The sequence below is a fragment of the Peromyscus maniculatus genome, chromosome 14 (assembly GCF_049852395.1).
Source record: "Peromyscus maniculatus bairdii isolate BWxNUB_F1_BW_parent chromosome 14, HU_Pman_BW_mat_3.1, whole genome shotgun sequence".
NCBI classification, from domain to species: Eukaryota; Metazoa; Chordata; class Mammalia; order Rodentia; family Cricetidae; genus Peromyscus; species Peromyscus maniculatus.
The window spans coordinates 36,318,951-36,342,290 of record NC_134865.1 but is presented as its reverse complement, the minus strand read 5'-3'; the positions used below and the strand labels follow the sequence as shown (position 1 = coordinate 36,342,290).

The 23,340-nt window shown below is 39.2% G+C and overlaps 1 protein-coding gene across 3 annotated transcripts in view; it reads right to left on the bottom strand.

Moving 5' to 3' along the window:
- The window catches only part of Hdac9 (histone deacetylase 9), an 844,224-nt gene that overhangs the window by 104,641 nt on the left and 716,243 nt on the right, over nt 1-23,340 (bottom strand). The gene's annotated exons all lie outside the window — the stretch shown is intronic.

The window sequence follows — 23,340 nt, the reverse complement described above, 5'->3', positions numbered from 1 at the left end:
GATGCATTGTTAGAATTTTGTCCAGATGGCAATTGTTTGCTGAATAAACTAGCTGTGTGTGACTATAGAAAGTTTGTATGATGTTCTAATACAAAATATTCTGCAATTTTTTTTTTGTTAAACTAGACAACTATATGGCAACAACTGCTTATAAATAAACACTGGTGATGTTTTGTTCATTGACTTCATCTAATATACATTGTCTACTTTGTTGCAAATACTGCCTTGGCTAAAGCTTGTTCAGTTTCAAACTGAACCTTAATTATTTTCATATGTTGACATAAACTCTTCTTTGCCTACATCTCAAAAACATTTAGAATTAATATTCCCCAGATCTTATTATTTTGGCAAATTAAAAAAAATATATTCTGTGTGCACAAGTGTTTTGTGGGCAAATACATCTGGTCATCTCTACATGCCTGGTGCCCAGAGGCCAGAAGAGGGCATTGCATCCCATGGGACCGGATGATTGTGAGACACTATGTTTATGCTGGGACTAGAACCCAGGTCCTCTGAAACAGCGGCTAATGCTCTCAACCGCTGAGCCACTCTTCCAGCCCCAGACCTGTTAACTTTTAAAGAGACATCACAGAAATCTTTGAGCTCTTTTATTTATGTTGGCATGGATCTAGAATATCCACTACAGCCTGAGTCTCCTTTGCAAAACTCATATTGGGATTAAATACCATTGCTACAGTATGGATCATTGCCATTGCTGTGGGAGTGAGCTCCTGAGGCAAGGATGAGTCTGCCACACTTCCTCTCTGTCCTATGCCTGTTTGTCCTTCAACCACGTTATGACACTGCATGGTGGTCCATACCAAACACCAGCACCACAATCCTGGACTTTGTAGCCTCTATAACTGTTTTCCAAATAAATCTATGTTCTGTATCAATTATCTAGCTTTAGATAATCTGTTACAGCACGTAAAATAGACTAGGACCATGTATGAGAGACCAAAAGACTGTTATGAAAATACTAAGTAGAAAAGCAGTATAATTTTTCTTGAACAAATTCCTCCAAGGCATTCGTAGGATTTGTTGTTAAAGAAAAAAGCAAAACACGCATGTTTGCTTAGGTTATCATGCACTTCCTAATAACCATGACACCCTGATAGCAAAAACCTGTGATTGAACAGCTAGTGTTCTATTGTCAGTCTCTGATAAAAGAGTACAGAGGTCCTTGAAAAGTGATCGACTCTAGAACATTATCACCAGAAATACAAAGTAACTCAGGAGCACTGTATGGTGGCAAAGACATAGTCAGATGGGATGAGGATGTGCTCACCAGGCATATGGACTAAAGCAGAAAAGCCAGGGATGGTTGAAATTGGAACAATTCCAGAAACACAGAAAGTGATGCTAACAGAGGATTATAACCCATAAAATCAGATAAGTATCCATGAATTAATAGTATAACAGAGATATAACTTAACAGAGAGAAAACAGCTCTTCCAACAGAATAAACTATCAACTGACGATTGTCCAAGAATCCAAGAACTTAAGGAAAGAGAAAATCACAATTTGAATAAGATGAAAAATAACAGAAGGAAGCAAGATTTACAGATGCTATGTGTTTGTCACATCAGGAGACACAAGATACACACAAAAACTTTACTATTGTGAAAACTTCTGAAACTCCAATAATCTTTCAAAATACAAAGTATCAGATAAGAAGTGTTACCAACTTAACAATGGGAATGTTATCAGCAAACAGACTTTTCATTTTTTTCTTTTTAAAAATGACTCACTTGTTTATTTTACTTGTGTATAGATGTACTTGCACAAGCTTGTGCGCTCCACACACATGCAGTACGCAATGAAGACAAAAGAGAGTGTTGGAATCTCTGAAACTGGAGTTACAGACGCTTGTGAGCCACCATGCAGGCACTGGCAAGGCTGGTTCACTTGTGAGAGCAGCCAGTGCTCTTAACCACTGAGCCACGTCTCCAGCCCAGCCAACAGATTTTTAAACAAATTTTGAGCAGAGAGAACTTAGGAACCAACAAGGAAAATGAGCTAGAAAAGGAAGCTACTGCCCAGAATTCAATATAGAAGGAACTAGAGAAGAGATGAGGGATATTTGTCCCAGGAAACCCTCAGTAAGGAAACAGGTCCAGTGGAAGCAGAATGCAGAACTGAAAACAAGATATTAAAGAAATGTGACCAGCAAAGACCACTAGAAGATGCCCAAACATCCTAACAGCCTCTCTTCCTGCTAACAGCCAGACTAAACATTCGAATGGTCTCCTCCTTACTGACAAGTATGTGTGGACAAAGCCTAAACTCTTCATGTGGTGTTGGTGACCTCCAAATATAGTTCTCTTTGTTTTGTCCTAAGGGCATTCAGAGACCACTAGCCCCCTTCCAAAACGTTAATCCTAAAGGAGAGCTTGGAGGGGTTAAACATACTAGCTGATTCAGACTCTCATTTGACTTATTTATGTACTCATTAAGAAAACTGACACCATCTACTGCCTTCTTAAATATCAATGGAGAATAAGAGAATTCCCTCACTCATGAGAAGACCAAAGAGTATAGAAAAAACATTAAAATAAACATATAAACAACTGGAAAAGCTGGGGCAGTGGTGGCACAAGCCTTTAATCCCAGTACTCTGGAGGCAAAGACAGGAAGATCTCTATGAATTCCAGGCCAGTCTAGTCTACAGAGCAAGTTCCGGGACAGCGTGAGCTGTTGTTACACAGAGAAACTCTGTCTCAAAATAAATAAATAAATAAATAAATAAATAAAACCAACTGGAAAAAAACAGATATAGTTCAGGCAATAAATATATTCTCAAACATAGTATATATAAATTAATATATCATATGCAAAGCCATACAATATATGCAATATATATAATAAAATACATTATATTTTATGTATTTAAATATATTTTTATATGTGGATATATATTTAAATATAAATGCATATATATTTCAGTGTATATATACGTATGAACATAGATAGAGAGATAGAGAGATAGAGAGATAGAGAGATAGAGAGATAGAGAGATAGAGAGATAGAGAGATAGAGAGATAGAGAGATAGAGAGATAGAGAGATAGATAGATAGATAGATAGATAGATAGATAGATAGATAGATAGATAGATAGATAGATAGATAGATTTCCCTATGTACCTCAGGCTGGTCTGGAACTCATGATGTATATCATTTAGTTTTCTCAGTGCCATGACCAAACACCTAACAATAAACAATTTAAAAGATGGATTGTATATCTTAGCTCACAGATGGAAGATGTAATCCACTATAGCAAGAATGCATGAGGACAGCATCTTGAGGCATCTTGCTCACATCTGTGAAAATTAAGAGGAAAGACTATTCAGGAAGCCAGGCTAGGCCATAAACCCAAGGCCAGACAGCTAGAGATCCACTTCCTCAAGCTAAACCAGATCTCCAAAGAGCTGGTTGAGGCAGTAACACTGGTGTGCTCCATTTACCTTCTTAAAAATCAGCCTTCCTCTTCCTTCCCTCCCTACGTATCTCCAGGTATGACCCATGCAAAAGAGAGAGCATTGTTAGTAAAGGAAGACGTGGCACACTCTCATTCATACCTACCTATGCATGCACACTCGGACACATATGCACATGCACGTGCATGCACACACACAGACACACACACACACACAGAAACACACACACTTCTCAGGCTGTAGAGCTGAGCGTATTTCTTCTTTAAAGCCAGAACGGTGTTCCTTGAGTTGGTGTGTGTCAAATGAGTGGGTGGTGTCTTTCACTCACCACTCGGCATGTGCCACAGGAAATTATTAATGGGGTTCAGCTTAAAAACAGTGCTTCACCTGACTCACTGTCGGTGTAGCCAATGGGTTGGCTTTGACCTGACAGGAACTCATCCCAGAGGTCTGAATCTAACTAAGGAATCACATACTCCTAAGCCATTGCTCCAGTCTCCTGGGAAGATATTCCTAGCATTCTGCTCTGTGTTCCGTATTTACTGTCTGGACACCTGGTCCCTGTCTCCCTGTACCTCTGGCTTCTATGTGGAACTGAGGATTCCCACTCAGGTCCTCACACAAACCTTCCGGGTCCTTTCGTTCACTGAGCCATCTGTGCCACTCCAGTTTCAAAGCATCTGAATCCATAGACATGAATTAATCCCAAATACTGCTTTATTCTTTGAGAAGCCATTTATTCAACTCTGTTCTGGGGGAAGCATTGGGGTAGATGGAAGCTTGGGACAGAAAGGAGTTGAAAATCTGCCCTTAAGGAGATTGCAGATTATAGGAAGGCAAGTGGAAAATATGTCTTTGTAGTATTATAAGTTAAGCCTCAAACATATACAGTGTGCCCAGAGATACATGAGGCAGAGTAACCAGGAGGAACAAAACAGGAAGAAGAAAGCCCAGCAGAAATAAAGAATGAATGTAGACATTAGTGGAGAAGGTTGACAGGAAACAACAAGCAAACAAAACCTAAAGCAAGGAAGACACTCGGGGGAGCATGCAAGAGTGTAGCTGTGGACACGGAGAAAGGCGTGGGGAGTGGGAAGAGTGCTGAGCGTGGACTACAGGGCAGCAATGGCAGAGAAGGACGAAAGCAAACAGATCTAAGCCTCTGCCTGCTGTTCAGGAGGAATATGGCAGTCCCTTGTGAGGCAGCCATGGTTGTACCTCCCCACAAATTTGGAATCCATTGCTTCAAATCTCATGGAAAGATATCCCCAGTAGGGTTCTCTTCTCTGCTTCGTCCAGACACATGGTCTGTATCTCCCTTGACAATCAATGTCCTCTCACCTGAGCTCTTCAGAAGCTGAAGAGTGTGTGACTGCAGGAATGCATGCCACTCACGTCTTTCAAGTAATGAATTTTTACCACCCATCTATGTCATCAGCCAGGTTCACAGACAGTCTGGACCTCTCGACTTCATAGACTTCACATCTTAATTGAGAAGAAGGAGTTTATGAGCAACCAAGCAGTCTATAGCCTTACTACCCTGAAGACACCTCATTTTATCGGAAGAAGCAGGATCTAGGGTGAAACATAAATTATGCAGGAGGCCACAGGAGTGACTGATACAGGTTTAGACTGACTGATACTGACAGTGCATGAAGTGATGAAGGTCATGTGCAGTTAGAGGGAAGAACAGCTGCCAGATGGGAGAGCATGTGCAAATGTCCTGAGAGGGGCTTGGATGTACTCGGAGACTCGTGAGCTGTTACTGTGGTTGACTCACAATGTTAACAGACAGTGGAAGACTGTTGGAAATGGCCAATCAGATAACTGATAATGAAGCCAGGGCAGCTGGAGCACTAGAGACCATTGCAGTGCTCTGAGTTTAATTCTCAGTAAATGAGAAGACCCTGAAAGACTGGAGAGGGCTATGCCATGTTCTGATTTATGTCACCTCAAACAATGGATTTCAGTCTCCTGCATGACTGATTAAAAATGTCATATTATAGTCATGCATATGTGAATTATAGGTGAAAATCATGTCTACATTTTTCTGTATGTGTAATTGTAGGTCATGGCTTAAAGGCATCAGATTATGAATTAAACTGTTCCAAATGGTACAAGGGGTTCTGTTCTTTTATGCTTTTTTTTTTAAAACAAAACAAAGTACACATGATATTATGTACATTTCCCTTCCTGTACCCGTATTTGTACATGAAGTACAAGGGACAACATTCCCCTGGAAAGCTATTCATAATAGTCTACTCTTGGACTGGCAGAGAACAGCACTGATTCACACCCAGACAGCTGCTTGAGACATTCCCAACATCTCTATCACTTTTGGACCACTGTGAAAGTGCTAAAGGGCATCTGTGTGTGTGTGTGTGTGTGAGGGGGATCTATGCTGGGGTCACTGAGCACAGCCCATAAGGTTGGTGTTCACAATCAGTTACACAAGCCCTGACTTCCATCCTATTTGTAGTCTCATCTTGCATCTCATTGTATAACCACCACAAACACAGACACACACATCCTAAATATACCCCCACAACACACACACACACACACCAAATACACACACCTCCCTAAACACATAGTTGATGCCCTCTCAAGCACACACTATACCTACCCTCTACTTAGTGCACACACACTCAATATATGTACCCTAAATGTCACCCAACAATCCCTTGCACATCTACATGCTTAGCACACATTCTTTTTGCATATACATACTCTTGGGTATGTACCAATATACCAGTTCCAAACAGATACCTACAGAGCACACATATATACCAAATACACAGAGATGCCCAATGTATACATATAAATATGCCCAACGCCCCAACAGTCACACCCCAACTGCCCCCCCATAACAAGCACAAGCATGTTCTAACATTAATTCCCAACACACAAACACCCAGAGTATGTGTAAACTCACACATATGTACCACACACCTGATTTTTTCTCTCAACTTGTAAGTCATGTTAGTTCTTTTCTAACTTCCTTTCTATCTTATGCAACTCTCACTTTTCACGCTTTCACCCATAACCAATGCATCAAGAGATTTCATTGTCTACACTTTAAAAATACCTCTAGAAACTTCCCCTCCCCAGGACCGCTCACCCCAGATGTAGTTAGCATCATCGTTGCCTCTTGTGGACAGCAGCAGGCCAGAGCAGCATGTTTTATCACATCCCCATCATCTCCCTCAGGAAAAAGCAAGTTTTTAATGCCCTACGAGTCCCTGGACAGAGAAGTTGTTCAACACATCTTTGACTCTGTCTTCCTATTCTTTGCCAGGACACTAATCACAAATATGCCTGACTCACTCTGGCCAAAGGAGTGTTTTAATAACCTAAATATTTTTGTGGTAATATGTACGTATCATAAAATATGACACTTGACTGTGTTAAAGGGCATGATTCAATGGCATTAAACACACTGTTATGCAACAACCATTTAGTTCCAGAACATTTCTTGTTCCCAAGCAAACACTGCATGAGTCAAACATTTGTTTAATAAGTTCCCACCCCCCACCCCACTTTGTGACTGGCATTCCCCTTTGCTGTCTATGAACACAATGGCATCTCTGATGTAAAGGTAGTACATTCATTTCATTTCATCCTTCTGGATTAAGGCTTCTTGCCACACCTCTCTCTTCCCTCCCTTCCATTCTTCTTTTCTTGTTTTTTTCCACTATGGCGAGGACACTCACTGTTAAAGTCACCTTCTCAGTGAGAACTGGAACATGCAGTCCTACCCTTTGCAGCTGCAGTATTTTACACTGGTCTTTAGAAGTTATTCACCTTGTCCAGCTGAAATGCATCCCCTTTGAACATCTCCTCCACCCTGTTGCTGGCCCCTGACACTCACCGTTATGTGTTCTGGTGTTGTTAGACTAGCTTAGCTACTCCGTCCAAGTAAAAGTCTGCAAATTTGTCCTTCTGTGGCTTGCCTATTACACTTAATAATCTTTCTTCAAGGTTCTGCATTGTCAATGATGGGTGTGTCATGAGGCACATGCGGAGGTCAAAGGACAGCCTCTGACGTTAGTTTTCACCTCCAAATTCTTGAGATGGTCTGTTTGCTCTTTTTCTGTTCCATACAACAGAGTAAGTAACCTACAAGCTGCCAAGGATTTTTTTTTTAAATCTACCTCCCATCTCTTGGTAGAAATATGAGAACTGCAGGTACTAGTGCTGTGCATTGGCTTTTACATGGGTTCTAGAGATTTGAACTTGGGTCCTCAGGCTTGTGCAGAAAGTGCTTTACCCAATGAGTCATGTTCCCAGGACCCCCGGATTTCTTTATAAAGTCTCAATAATATCCCATTGGATATAAGTCTCACTGTCTTTTTCATCTATCTATCTATTTAAAGATAATTAGGTTGCTTGCTATGAAGAGCTGGGGCTCTGCACACCAGCAGTGAGAACACCAAACGGCGCTGACATGCTGTCCTCCAAGATTGAATGCCTTGTTTTACTCTCCTCCATACCACTCACTTCCCCAAGTGACATGCTATCTATCTATCTATCTATCTATCTATCTATCTATCTATCTATCTATCTATCTATCTATCATCTATCTATCTATCATCTATCTATCTATCTATCTATCTATCTATCTATCTATCTATCATCTATCTATCATCTATCTATCTATCTATCATCTATCTATCATCTATCTATCTATCTATCTATCTATTATGATGTTCATGATTTATTTCTGCTTCCTTTACTCACTTCAAGATCTAGTTCATCACAGACAAATGGCTAATTCTTAGTCACCAAAAACCCATTTAACACATGTGAAACATTCAATAAATAGTCACTGAACAAAATCTCAAATGAAATTCCTTCTGTCGTGTTTGGGTTCTTTTTTCATTTATTTCAGCTGAAGTTTTCTTGATTTCTCACTGTTCCTCGGGCAAGATATGTCACAGAGACATTTGTAATATGTATACAAATACATGGCTGATTTAGTGAAGGCCATTGCCTTTTCTTACGGTGTCACTGGATTCCAACATTTATTTTGCTATAAAAATCAGAATTGTAAAGCTCTACAGAAACAAAGCCAGAGTAGGAATGACAGCTGTGGGGATGCATAAATGCTCACTCTCGTCATGTTATCTGTAAATTGCACTAAGGGGGAGCGACACCAGTAGTCTCACAGCTTCTAATTCTTGTATGCTGCATTTTCTAGATCAGCACCACTTCAGTGTTTAACAACAGCAAAATACATGTATTGTTGTATTATCACTGTGTTTACCTATGTTAATCAGACAAAAGATTCTTTATAGATAAGCAGTCATATAATTTTGCTCAACTTTCTACACTCAAGTATAAAATTTTACAGAGAGCTGGCATCATGTTTCATTCAGGAGAATACCAAATATGTTACTGTAAATATAATAATATTGTACTCGCTGACAATATCCTAGAGCCAGAGAAATACTGTTGAGAAAGTATTTATCTTTCATTCATCATCTGGGAGGAATATTAACTAATATTTCTGAATTAGTCAAAGTTATTGACTACATGGCACATTTTGGGCAGGTAAAACCCTTAATCATTTCAGCCTACAGAATGGGAAAAGATCTTCACAAACCCCACATCTGACAGAGGACTGATATCCAGAATATATAAGGAACTCAATAAATTAGACATCAAAACGACCAACAGTCCAATTGAGAAATGGGCTTTGGAACTAAACAGATAATTCTCAACAGAGGAAATTCAAATGGCTGAAAGACATTTAAGGAATTGCTCAACATCCCTAATCATCAGGGAAATGCAAATCAAAACAACTCTGAGATACCACCTTACACCTGTCAGAATGGCTAAGATCAAAAACACTGAAGACACTTTATGCTGGAGAGGATGTGGAACTAGGGGAACTCTCCTCCACTGCTGGTGGGAATGTAAGCTTGTACAACCACTTTGGAAATCAATATGGCACTTTCTTAGAAAATTGGGAATCAGTCTCCCCCAAGATCCAGCTATACCACTCTTGGGCATATACCCAAGAAATGCTCAATCATACCACAAGAGCACTTGCTCAGCTATGTTTATATCAGCATTGTTTGTAATAGCCAAAACCTGGAAACAACCTAGATGCCCTTCAACTGAAGAATGGATAAATAAATTGTGGCACATATAAACAATGGAATACTACTCAGCAGAGAAAAACAATGACATCATGAGGTTTGCAGGCAAATGGATGGATCTAGAAAAAATCATCCTGAGTGAGGTAACCCAGACTCAGAAAGACAAATATGGTATGTACTCACTCATAGGAGGATACTAGATGTGGAACAAGGATGACTAGACTGCTACCCACATCACCAGTGAGGCTACCTGGAAAACAGGACCCCAAGAAAGACATGGAGATCACCCAATGATGGAGAAATGGATGAGATCTACATGAACAGCCTGGACATGAGTAGGGGTAATGAAGGGTGAGGATCGAGGGAAAGAGAGCTTGGGAGAGTGGGAGATCCCAGCTGAATCAAGAACAGAGAGGGAGAACAAGGAATAGGAGACCATGGTAAATGAAGACCACATGAGAAAAGGAAGAAACAAAGTGCTAGAGAGGCCCACAGAAATCCACAAAGATACCCCCACAAAAGACTGCTGGCAATGGTCGAGAGACAGCTGGGACTGACCTACTCTGGTGATGGGATGGCCAAACACCCTAATAGTTGTGCCAGAAACTCCATCCAAGGACTGAGGAATCTGGATGCAGAGATCCACGGCTAGGCCCCGGGTGGAGCGCTGGGAGTCTAATTAGTGAGAAAGAGGAGGGTTTATATGAGCGAGAACTGTTGAAACCAAGGTTGAATAAAGCACAGGGACAAATAGCCAAATGAATGGAAACACATGAACTATGAACCAAAGGCTGAGGGGCCCCCAACTGGATCAGGCTCTCTGAATGGGTGAGACAGTTGATTGGCTTGATCTGTTTAGGAGACATCTAGGCAGTGGTACCAGGTCCTGGGCTCATTGCATGAGTTAACTGTTTGAAACCTGGGGCTTATGCAGGGATGCTTGGCTCAATCTGGGAGGAGGGGACTGGACCTGTCTGGACTGAGTCTATCAGGTCGATCTCAGTCCTCAGGGGAGACCTTGATCTGGAGGAGGTGGGAATGGGAGGTGGGCTGGGGGAAAGGGGAGGCGGGCAGGAAGGGAGAGAACAAGGGAATCTGTGGCTGTTATGTAGAACTGAATAGTATTGTAAAATAAAATAAAATAAAATAAAAGCAAAAAAAAGAAGCTGTGAGACACGCTGATCTTAGAGTTTCCAGCAGTCCTATAAGAGTTAATATTGAAATAAACTTTCTTTTGCTGAGAAATGTATAATCTAAAGCATTTCAATACACATGTAGATATAAACTATTTGTGCTGTGTATTTCCCTTTCCAGGCATTATTGAAGAAAAGCACATAAACATCATGTACTTTAATATGCCAAAAACATAGCAGTAATTTTTCAACAGTGCTTCTTAAGAAGTATTTTGTTATGATTCCAAATGTGGGCCCAGTAACTTAGAGATGGTCTTACACAAATAGTTTTGTAAGCATTCCTAAATCAATTGTTCAAATCTGTAAAGGCAAAGACTGGAGAGGAATGGGGATCCATCCTGTGTTCTTACACAATCCACTTAAAACAGCTTGAGTCCTCAGTCACAGTTGGTGAACATGACAGGTGAGGGCCAAGGGTTTTGACCATTTTTAGTTCAATTCCTTATTTTTTAAGAGAAATTGATTGATTGATTATATGTGGATGGGTGTTTTGTCTACATTCATGTCTGTATATTATATATTTCTAGTGCCCTCAGAGGTTTTACATCTGCAATTACAGGTGGATGTAAGCCACCATTTGAGTATTGGGAATTAAACCACAGTCCTCTGGCAGAATAGCTAGTGTGCTTGATCACTGAGCCATTCGGCAGCCCCTAGATTTAGTCTTAAATGGCATAAAAAATGTAAGATGCCTCTAGAAAAAATATTTACAGAAATCAAAATGAAAATTTCAAGTTTATTCCCTTAAATAAATATCAAATATAAGGCAAGGGAGAAACCATGGGTATGTTCACAAAAGAACAGAGGCTACCTGACATGGGCAAGACCAGAGTCCACATGACATGGGTAAGAAGAGAGTTCACATGACATGGACAAGAACAGAGTTCACATGACATGGACAAGAACAGAGTCCACATGACATGGACAAGAACAGGGTTTATATGACATGGACAAGAACAGAGTCCACATGACATGGAGAGAACAAGCTGCAATGACATGTATCTTTGCAAATCTTTGCTTATTTCCATTTCTATAGCAACATGATGACTATAAAGCCCAGCTGTAAAGAACAGAAATTAAAACAGAAATGACAGTGAAAACTTCTTAACTGAAATAGCAGAGTACTGTTCAGAAAACCTAAAAAATCTGATTGATTGTTTGTTTGTTGAAATGGGGCTCACACAGGAAAAGTGTCTACTGTAGCAGAGTTTCTTTACAGGGAGACAATGAGATGACTGTGACACGTGAACTTTGGAAACTTAATTATGTGCCCATTTCTTGTTATTACTTTCTTTATCCAAAAAATCCCTACAGAGATTTTACTACCATCCAATTGGTCATAGGATTTCTCTGCCTTTGGTGGGTGCAATGTGGGGCTTAGTACACTTATTGCATTTCCCATCACCCCAAGAACAGCGCAGAACATTCTTTTGTAAAGTTTCAAATAGGCCTCTTTTTAGTCTTTCCACAAGTGATTGCATTCCATAAAGTATTATTACATGAAGCCAAAGACCCTGGCTAAAAATTAAACTCAGGATTTCAATAAAATTCTCTCTCTCTCTCTCTCTCTCTCTCTCTCTCTTTCTCTCTCTCTCTCTCTCGTTAGCCTTTATATTTTTTCTTAAAGAAAAAACTTTGTAGACAGAAAAAGAAGGAAAAAGAAAGGTCAGACTTTGCTTTAAGTAAATGTTCTGTGGTTTACAGAATTCACAAAATAAATTATGGCATGACATCCTTTTCAAGGAACTGTTTGTGTCTTTGGAAAAAGTGTGTATTATTTTTGGTGAACTCTACCTTTTGATGTGGCCTTTCTGAGGGAGGCAGCATCATCAGGTTTTTAAAAAAATGGAATAACAATGTGGGATGAACAAGACAAAAGGCAACCTCATTTAGTAACTAAAATCCTTCTTGTTCCCTGAGGCACAGCCAGAAAGACAGCAAGAAAGAAGACAAAACTTGAGGCCTGCCTGGAGGTCTGAAGTTCAGAGAAAGGCTGCACCCTCAGTCTGGAGACCAGGCCAAGACCAGAGGCCTTGGACTTCACACATAGCTAAAATGGCCAGGGGGATAGAATTAGTATCCGCAGTAAAGAAATGGTTCGTTTTTGATGAGGGTTAGTTCTAGCAACAAGAAGCTTATCAGTAACTTTGAATGGTGCTATGTGGCAGGCATGGAATTTTGCAGTCAGTATAGTCTTTCCAATATTGTCATAGCCTCAGAAGACTAGGAATCATGTGTTTCATTTGAAAATATGCATTTAATTCAACTATATAGGTGAATAAATTGTGAATATATGTGAAGAAAATTATATGTAAGGAAACTGAAACTATTATAAGGCTAAAGCATTTGGTTAATTTAATCAATTATCTGGTTGGATTTTGATTCAAACCCAGATTTATATTAATGCAATGGTTGTATATTCTGAAATGTGATGATTTCACTGACTTTTGACTGAATTTCTGGATGAAAATGTAATGCTTCTACATGATGGGACTCGGGGAGGCTGGGAAGGCATGTGTTCCTAATTAAGCACTTCAGTGCTTCTACAAGGGTAGGTGTGCAGTTTCCTACTTCCTGGGAGACAGCAGCCATGAAGGCCCAATTTATTCTGAGGTACAATAATTAAGAGTTTTCCATAATGCTGGGGTAAAGTAGTTGATGTTTATTCTTTTTAAGATTTTTTTTATTATTGTGTGTGTGTGTGTATATGTGTGCATGTGTGCATGTGTGCGTGTGTGCGTGCGTGCGTGTGTGTGTGCGTGTGTGCGTGTGTGTGTGTGTGTGTGTGTGTGTGTGTGTGTGTTTATGTGCCCACAAGTACTGGGGTCCTCAGAGCCCAGAGATATTGGATTCCCTGGAGCTGTAGTTATAGATAGTTGTGAGGTGCCCAATGTGCATTCTTGGGTCCTTTGAAAAGTCAGTAAACAGGTGTTTTAAGCCACTGAGACATCTCTCTTGCCCCTGATATTTACTATTTTGGGAAAATATAGAAATATTAGTAAGACTACAGATTGCTAATTGGTTTCCTACAAAAAAAAATTTCTAAATACACTTGATCACTCTAGATATAAAAGTTATTATTCATTATTTTAACAAATATTTAGATGTGTGGCTTTCAATATCTATTTTCAGATTTTAAAAACTGGATGCTATAGTTGTTCAATGGTGTCATGTAAAATAACCAGTCAAGCAGCCGCAGAACACGAGGCCGCAGTGGACAGAGAGCCGAGCTAATTTTCCTGTGTGTGCCTGCTCCAGTCTCAGGAAAGCCTCACATCAATACAAACAAGGAGGACTGGGAAGGCGGCTCGGTCAGCAGAGCACTTGCTGTGCTAACATGAACACGAGTTAAAGCTCTGTGTGGTGACACACATCTGGAACCTCAGTGCCGGGGAGGCAGACACAGGTAGACAGATCCACATCTGGAACCTCGGTGCCGGGGAGGCAGACACAGGTAGACAGATCCACATCTGCAACCTCGGTGCCGGGGAGGCAGACACAGGTAGACAGATCCACATCTGCAACCTCGGTGCCGGCCGGGGAAGCAGACAGAGATCCCCAGAGCCAATGTCACGCCACATGACTGGTGAGCTCCAGGGTCAATGAGAGCCTCTGTGTCAGAAAATAAGGAGGAAAGCAACAGAGGAAGAGACCTGAGCACTGGCCTCATGCACACCCACATGCACGTGTGTATGACACACACAGACGCGCACACCCATACTCACTCATTCACCCACACACCCATGCACTCACACACTCAAGCACAAGATTTCATTTGCTTTAAAATTTTCACAAGAAGCAGAGTAATCAAAGCCAACTTTGACAAGTTTGTCTTATTCATAGATGTTTGTTTATTGGTGAGTGTGTCCCCAAACACTCCTCACACATCTCACTGAATCTCAACGCCAGTGTATGAAGTGCAGGATTTCATTGATTAAGGAAGACTGCCGTATTCTGGAAGTTTACATGACATTTAAGAAACAAACTTGAAAACAACTTTTTTCCAGTGCAATGTGGTATCTTCTCACTCACATTTCCATAGATGTCACTGTTTCCAGTTCAGAAGGGTAATCACTTTAAGAAACAGAGCTACACATGCAGACACAGAGAAGGAAGTTACCGATTTTCCTCAGAGAATGGAGAACAGGCTTCCCAGATAAAACAACAATTTGAATTGTCTGTTTAAACAATGGCTTAGAAGGTTTCAAATTTTTCAAATCACAATTAACAAAACAGCGCACTTTTCACCCCCTGAACCAGTACACAGACATACAGACACATGTGTCTGTGCACATACACACACATGTACAGACATGATTTGTGAAACAATATTTATACTCTTGTCTTTTCTATTACTCCCTAATACATTCTATTAATAATATCAGACTTGACCCATTAAATTGACTTTAAAAGGTGATGAGCTTTTAATGAGTTTCAAGTCATAGCTAAAGAAAACATGACTTTAAAGGAAGAAAAGCAACCACCTACTGAAAGAAAGTAATTACAGACAAACAGAAGAAATATTTCAATCATGGAATTACTGAAGCTCTGAAGGATAGAGGAAATGGTAAGTTTAGGTGGAAATGAATCATGACAGTGAAGGGTGAAGAGTTGGAAACTGGATTGAAGAAAAAGAAAAGAAAAGAAATCAAAACTGATGATGGGGAAGATATGGGAGTGGATTGTGAATGCAGGTCATGTCCTTCCATGAGTTCCAGAGCAGGTTGACAGTGACCCAAGGAAGTTCTGTAATCCGGGGAACAGAAGGTCACCTTCATTTCAACAAAGACAGCAGTGTGGATGGAAAAGAAGAATACACTAACACAGTCAGGAGGAAAAGTCATGAAGTCCTCAGACAAGACTAGATCACTTGGAATGGGCAGAAACGGACAATTTCAAGCATTGTTCCCAGGAAGAGATTCAAGGTCAGATATCCAGGGAGAAAAATCCCAGTAAAACAAGGAGAAAAAAAGAAAGGTGAATGTTGAGGAATATTATTTTAAGGTGTATTACTTTTGTTTATGTTGCATTTGTGAAGCTGTGTTACTTTGTCTGTCTAAAACACCTGATGGTCTAATAAAGAGCTGAACAGCCAATAGTGAGGCAGGCAGAAGAATAGGTGGGGCTGGCAGGCAGAGAGAATAAATTGAAGAAGAAATCTGAGAGAAGAAGGAAGAGCAAGAGAACAAGAAGAGGAGGATACTAGGGGCCAGCTACCTGGCCAGCAATGGAGTAAGAGTAAAGGTAAGATTGCAGAAGTAAGAAAAGGAAAAGGCCCAGAGGCAAAAGGTAGACTGGGATAATTTAAGAAAAGCAAGCAAGAAACAAGCAAAGCTAAGGCCAGGCATTTATAATTAAGAACAAGACTCCGTTTGTGATTTATTTGAGAGTTGGGTGGTGGGTCCCCAAAGAACAAAGACCCAAAAGAGTAAAAGAGTAAAAAGCAACCAACAACAGGTGCAGATGGAAAAATACACAAATTATTTCCATCTCCCAAGTGGAAAACATTTATTTCAACAAAGTCATGGGGCTGGAGGAATGGGTCAACAGTTAAGAGCACATACTGCTTTTGCAGAGAACCCAGCACCCATGTGGGGTGGTTTACAAACATCTGTAATTCCAGCTCTGGGAGATCCAGTGTCTCCTGCCCTCAGCAGGCACCCACACTCAGACTCCAACAGATACACACACACACACACACACACACACACACACACACACACACACACACCACAACACACACACAGAGGGGGAGGGAGAGAATTAAAAATAAATCTTTTTAAAGTCATTTATTTAAGTGATTTTTCTGAAGAAGTCAAGTCATTCTTTCAAATTACAGTTACAAGTGGACATCACCAGGTTTGCATGATTGACTATTAAATATTTGAAAAAGTATTCAATTTATTAGTAACAAGAGAAATATAAATTACCCTAAAAGAATATTCCAATATTCATTTACCCACTGCTTAAGATTAAGAACTTCAATATTTGATACTGGTAAAGAAGAATTGAAATTAGTATGCATATATACATTACTGGTAAGATCACATTTTTGTGATCTTTTGGAAATCAAATGGACCATTCACACCAAGAAACTTAAAAAGGTTATCACAATTGTTGACCAAATACTTAAATTGGAAATTATTTCTTTGGGGTGGATATGGGGGGAATTTAGATGATAAAGAACTTGCATCTGCTCAGTATTCCAAGTAGTGGGGATTGGAGAACATTTGACATGCCCACCAATAAGTAAACCACAACATGAAGCTAGTGTGAAGCATTTCATTTGGCTGAAGTGACAGGGAGCTTTGTTCTCATACTTTGATAAAATATGTTGAAAAAACAATCAATGACCGAAAGATGTATTAATTTTGATTTTAAAATTCAGGAATCAAAACAAAGGTAAAACATAAAGGAAATGCCAGAAATTGTAGAGTTATAAGTAACTTTTTATTTTTTAATCTTTTCTGTATTTGTCATCTGTTTACTAATGATTATGAGCACAACCTTTGAAATTTGATGTAGTAAAAAATAATTATTAAAGATAAAATTATAGTCATTTATCCATTATTCACAAATGACTAGAAATTCCTTTTTAAAATTTCATGTATGGATATTTTACCTACATGTATACACATACCTGGTGCCCACAGGGGCCAAAAGAGGGCATTAGATCCCTGGGACTAGAGTTACAGACTGTTGTGAGCTGACATGTGAGCATTAGGAATTGAATCAAGGTCCTCTGGTATAACAGACAGTGCTCTTAACCACTGAGCCACCTCTCCAGGCCCCCAAAAATTCTTTTGTAGTTCTTTTTCATTGAAAGGGGTGAAAAAACATGACCTCCAAAAGTTTGGGAGAGTACATGAGTTTCCCAAAGATAAAAAGGCAAAATAAAACCTATTTTCAAACTCTAAACTTTTATTAAATTATTGTATACCATTATTCCAGCACTACCTTTTCCAGCAATGACAGGATTGGAATAGTCCAAATGATGTACAGACAAGGACAAAGTATTTTTTTAATTGCATTTCTATCCTGAACCAACAGTCAAGATACCAAAACTCTTCAAAGAACTACAATTTAATATTTCACAGGAAAATATAATTTACATTAAGGTTGAATGTTTATCAAATTTATAAATACATTATCTACATGAAAACATTCTAATTATATTCATCTTAATATCATTATGCTATCTTTTACATGTGATGTTTTATTATCTTTCCATTTTCTGTACTGTAAGGATATCCTTTTTTGTAGGCCATATTTGAAGTATTAACCCATCTGTTAAGGTTTGAACATATACAGGCTCCTGTGTTGTATGCTAGAGTCTCATCTGGTGCAACTATTTTGCAAAGTGGCTAAGGCCCTAGGAGGCAGAACACAGCTGAAGGGAGTGGGTCACTTGGAAAGTATCTTTGAACATTTTGGTTGGTTCCTAGTCCCTCACTCTCTGCCTCATGACTGTCATGGTGTCAAAGCCACTGCCCCATGCTTCCACAGACACAATGTTCTCTACTCTATCACCCATCCAGCACCAACAGAGCCAAGACTGTGGGCCAAAACACTGGAATCCTGGAGCCAAAAGAAAACTTCCTATGTGAATCGTTGCTGTCAGGTTCTCTGAGTTATGAAAAGCCTAACACATCTTTTGCTACTTTTGTCGAATCCCTAGACATAAAGAAAGAGTGAGACAGAACCTTGTACACTAGCTACCAAGGAACAGAAGAACCCAAAGGAGAAATAGTAAAACCAATGAACCTTTTGAGCACAGACCCATAAAGATGAGGCAAGGTAAGGACTCAGGAGGCATTTAAATACCAGGCAACAGTGAGAATAGGAAGATAGTAACAAGCCACTGGTGACCAGACTGTGGTGCTGGAGATGGCATAATGCCTAAATAACCAGGGAGAGCAAGCTCTTCTCAATCATGTGTGTTTATGGCCCATGGTGTATGCGTAATATCCCATCCATCTGCATCCCAGTGAGTTCCACAAAAGCAAGCGGCAGATACTTTCTCAACCAAGTTCAGCTGTATCCTGAAGAAGAGGGCTCTCTAGATGTAGCCCCTTGGAGACATGCCTTCCGGAGCCTCTGTCACCATATAATAGTTATAACCAAGGATACAGGTGGTACCGTAGGTGTAGGCCCTAGTCTAAGAGCTCTCTGCAAATAAGTTAATTGTATTGCACAGTGAGTCCTAAAGATATTTCCATCCAGGCTTCCTATTTTGCATATCTGAAACACTGAGTTGGTCAGTTTAAGTGACTTGAACCACACTGTACAGGGACCGGAGGGCCTAAGTTTTGAATCCAGGCAGTCTAGGTCCCAAGCTCACACAATTTAGGTAATTACACAATCTGTTTAAGAGTGTGACAACCCAGAAAATCAGTTTTCTAATTAGAAATGGTTTACACCTGAATTTGAATTAGATCTGATATATTGTTCACATTACTCAGAATTATGATAATAGAAAACAACTGATTAAATCACTGTTCTAATTTCAGAGATAAATGCACACGATAAATCCATTTCCTGCATTTACAGCACAAAGTACTAAGCTGCAATCAAGAGAGGGTGGTAGGTTGTTAGTAAAATGTAGGCTTCTTTTTGTCTACGTCAAGTTCAATATAAGAAAAAAATAAGAATATGTTCACATTGTTTCTATGAAAATCATGTCAATACTTTTCTTTGTTAGTAATTGTAGCACCAGAGGGAAACCAAGTGGGAAGTCCAGCTGCCCATTGCAATGATTTTAGCTTTCAAACATATTCTGATATCCAGGGTTATTTTAGAGACTGAACCCACAATTTAAAGTTATTCATAGTTTCTTGGGACTTAGGAGACTTTATCTTCAACCTTTGCTGCAATATCTCTCCTGAGCAAAATATGAGTACCTTCTTTTAAAATATATATCTTGAGGGAAGAACAGGACTCCACCTCATTACCAAAGCCCTGCTCTGAAGATACCACAGACGTTCTGTCTGTGTGCAGAGTAGCACCATTCCCGCTAATATGACATGTGTTGGGTCCTTTGTAATTAGACATTTCTCCTAGGGCTGTCACGGACAGCAGAATCACTCTGTTTTGAAATGCGTATAATTATTTTGCCCCTCACGTTTCTCTGCATGAATTCAAGGAAAACAGTAGTGAAGAGGAGTTATGGAAGGAGTGTCTCCATTACCACAAAGGTCTCTGGGTACCTTCAAAACTGGAAATAGAAACAAGTGGGCAGTGGCATCAGCTACCTCTGGTTTAGCAACATGACCTGGATTTGGTTAAGGATCACTTCTTTTTGACTTTTCAGAATTTTGTCCTATTCAAGGGACACAGTTGACAGGATGGCGAGCAAGAAACTAAAGAACGAGCAACCACAGCTTAATGAAATTTAACACACTGAGAAGTGGTGAAACCACAAGCCACTGGAGAAGAGCTCTGGCTGCGACATCTAAGTGTAGCAGGTATTTGGGCTGGAAGCAGAACTTGCACAGGAAAGCAGAGATGTGATTACAGGGATGGCCTTGAGCAAAAGGATGCTCAATGTGGTAGAAACAAGAACAGAACTATCATTGAGCCAGGATGAAAAACTTGCAATATTATCTTGAATAGTGAAAGATGTACATTTATGCTGTGTTCACAGAGGAAAGACAGTCATCGATCAATTAATCAAGCTTTAAAGTCCCCTCTATGAAATAACACAGTGGCAAGAGAGAGAGAGAGAGAGAGAGAGAGAGAGAGAGAGAGAGAGAGAGAGAGAGAGAGAGAGAGAACACATACCCATGCTGCTTTCAGGAGTTTGCATTTAGAAAATGTGATCAAACCTAAGGAGGCTTGACTGGACACCTCCCAGCCGATGTATACAGTAGGAATCTATCACCCCCTGGCTGCAGGGTGGATATAGTGTCCGTCTGCTTTTGGAGAGTAGAACCAGGGCTTAAAGGATCCATTCTATCTAAGGCCTCCTACCTCTGAAATACACTGCTAATAAGTTAGCCATCAAGTACACTTGTTTTGTCAATATGCTATAGAATTATTATTTGAAACCTTGGTGATATTCAAATACTTAACAATGATAGTACAAGGCACTGCCATTTTGGAGAGTTTCCAAATTTGAAATAATGTCACTAATTGTGACCTGCAATCAATAACAAAAGCCTTTACATTTTGTTCATTTTGTTGTTTGTTTTCTTGTTATCATGACATTTTTATTTTTAACAGGATCACACTGTAGCTCAGGCTACAGTGGAACGCACCACTTATCCCCAAAATGCCCTTAATTTCCAGCAATCCTCGTGCCTCAGCCTCCCAAGTGCGTGGATGGCAGATGTAAGCAGCCATGTTTGCTTCCTTATCCATTTTTAAAAGCACACTTTGATCATTTACTCTTCTTTTAGACTTTTTATATTTTCTATGCTCAATTCTTCCTTAACTTCCTTAACCCCAATATCTGGCTCTGGGCTTTTTATTAATAAGATCTTTTAAGATTCATCTAGCACCCAATTTGATATGGGACAGAAAAAAAAAATAAGGGACTAGTCTATTACCACTAATCTTATAATTCTTTGGTTCTATTTTGTCTCTTTAAAACTTTTCTTAAGGTATGAATTTTATATCAAAATTTATAGGATTTATATGTATATATAAACTTTTATTATGATATTAATGGTCATATAGAGTACTAATTAATTCTAGAAAAAAGGCTTCATTTAGCTGCCTGTAAATGTTTTTGTGTTTGAGTCTCTATCAGTTTTCTGCAGGGAATCATGTCAATGCCTAACAGCAAATTTGAAGTCTCTAAAAAGATAATGGGGCCCGAAAATGACGATTCCATCAGGATGATGATAATACCACTAAGCTGACAAACACCACCCAAAGATCGGCTTTGGACTGCAAACTACTCAGGACAATTTTGAGATGTCTAGTTGAGATGATCCAGCCTCACAGACTACTCAAGCAAGAACTTGAGACAAGTCCTGCATTTTTGCATTATGCAGAGACTGGACAACAAATGATACAGCTACCTCTCATAGGACTTGACAATTAACTCAAAAATTTTCTTTTCAGGATCCCCTAAAGATGCCTTTGCCCCCAGACAGCAGGAAGCAATTTTAAGGACACAACGCCCACATTCCCAAGAGTTGGGGTGGGTGGTTCTTGGTCTTTCAATAGGTTCTGGATAATTGTCATTGTTTAGGATGTGGTTGTTTACAAGTTGTTATTGTTAATGGTCAGGAAAAAGGCTAAACCAAGGAGATTAGATTTAAGGTTCTTGTTTGAAAAGAAAAAAGAAAAAAGAGGATTTATATAAAAGGTGGATTATTAAATCTGCTCTGAAAAAAAAGATATAGAAATGATGGATAAATGATAGATTATTGAATCTACTCTGAAAAGCAAATAGAGAGAATATAGATATGATAAGATAAAAAGGTAGATTATTGAATTTACTTTTAGAAATTTCAAATATTTTGCATTGGATTGAATTTTTGTATACTGTATGCAAATTTTGTATATGGATACAAATTTGAGATTAATTTTATTAAATATATTATACATATATTTCTAATCTTGCTCAAGGTATTGTATCTATACAGTTCATTTAACAATGTAATGCAATTTTCTAATCCTTGAAAGTTATTATTACCAACTAATTAGAATATAAAGAAATGAAAGTTAGTCATTACAATTGAACTTGTAGTCATATTAGGTATGTTTTCAAGGTCAAACAGAGATATATATTTAGATAGACAGGTCATCTTCAGATACTTCAGAGATCTGCAAAATATGGCATTTAAGTTGTTTTAATAACATTGTTTTTTTTTCCTTTTTTTTTTATGACTTTGAGACATGTCTGCTTCTCACAGCACCAATCTCCTTCAGAGTAGATGATGGGCAATGAAGAAACTCCATAAAGAGTTTGCTTTCACTATGGCAAAAGTTAGCCACTGGGCAAGAAAGTGCCCTTGCATCTACTGCTGACAGTATGCTGTCCAAAATGGACAAGCAGGACATAAAACAAAGGTCTGCTGATCCTTGTCAAGACAAGGTGGGAAATCTCTTTAGAAAAACCCACTTCACAGATGAGTCTGTCAGATATGCTAGGCATGTAGGCCACAGATGGATGCCCCAACGTTGCAGAGGAACCCTGGGTGACTGTCCAGCCAGCCAGCTGTTTCTGTCATTTCTCACATTTTTGGAAGTCCCTTGTTTGCACTTCTTCCTTACTCAGTTAATATTATTTCCTTCTCAGGTCTCTGAGGGAGTTAAAGATTAGATAGTTATAGTTATAGTTTTCCTTGTTAAGAAATTCAGAAAAAAAAACTCACTAAAGAGGTGTAAAGTGTATAAGTTTGAAAGACATCAAAAGATAGTTTTGGTAATGCAAATTTAGATACAATCCTTTGGATTCACAAAGATAGGATAGATGATGGAATATTTTCTCTGAATTTGTCAAATACAAATGGACTAGACATTGTTGATATATTTATAGCCTGTATATATTGTATATAGTTATTGTACTTATTGTATATAGTTTTTCTTATATTAGGTATAACTTTTTTTAATTTTAGACAAAAAAAGAGGAAATGTGGTGATATTTTATTTGTGC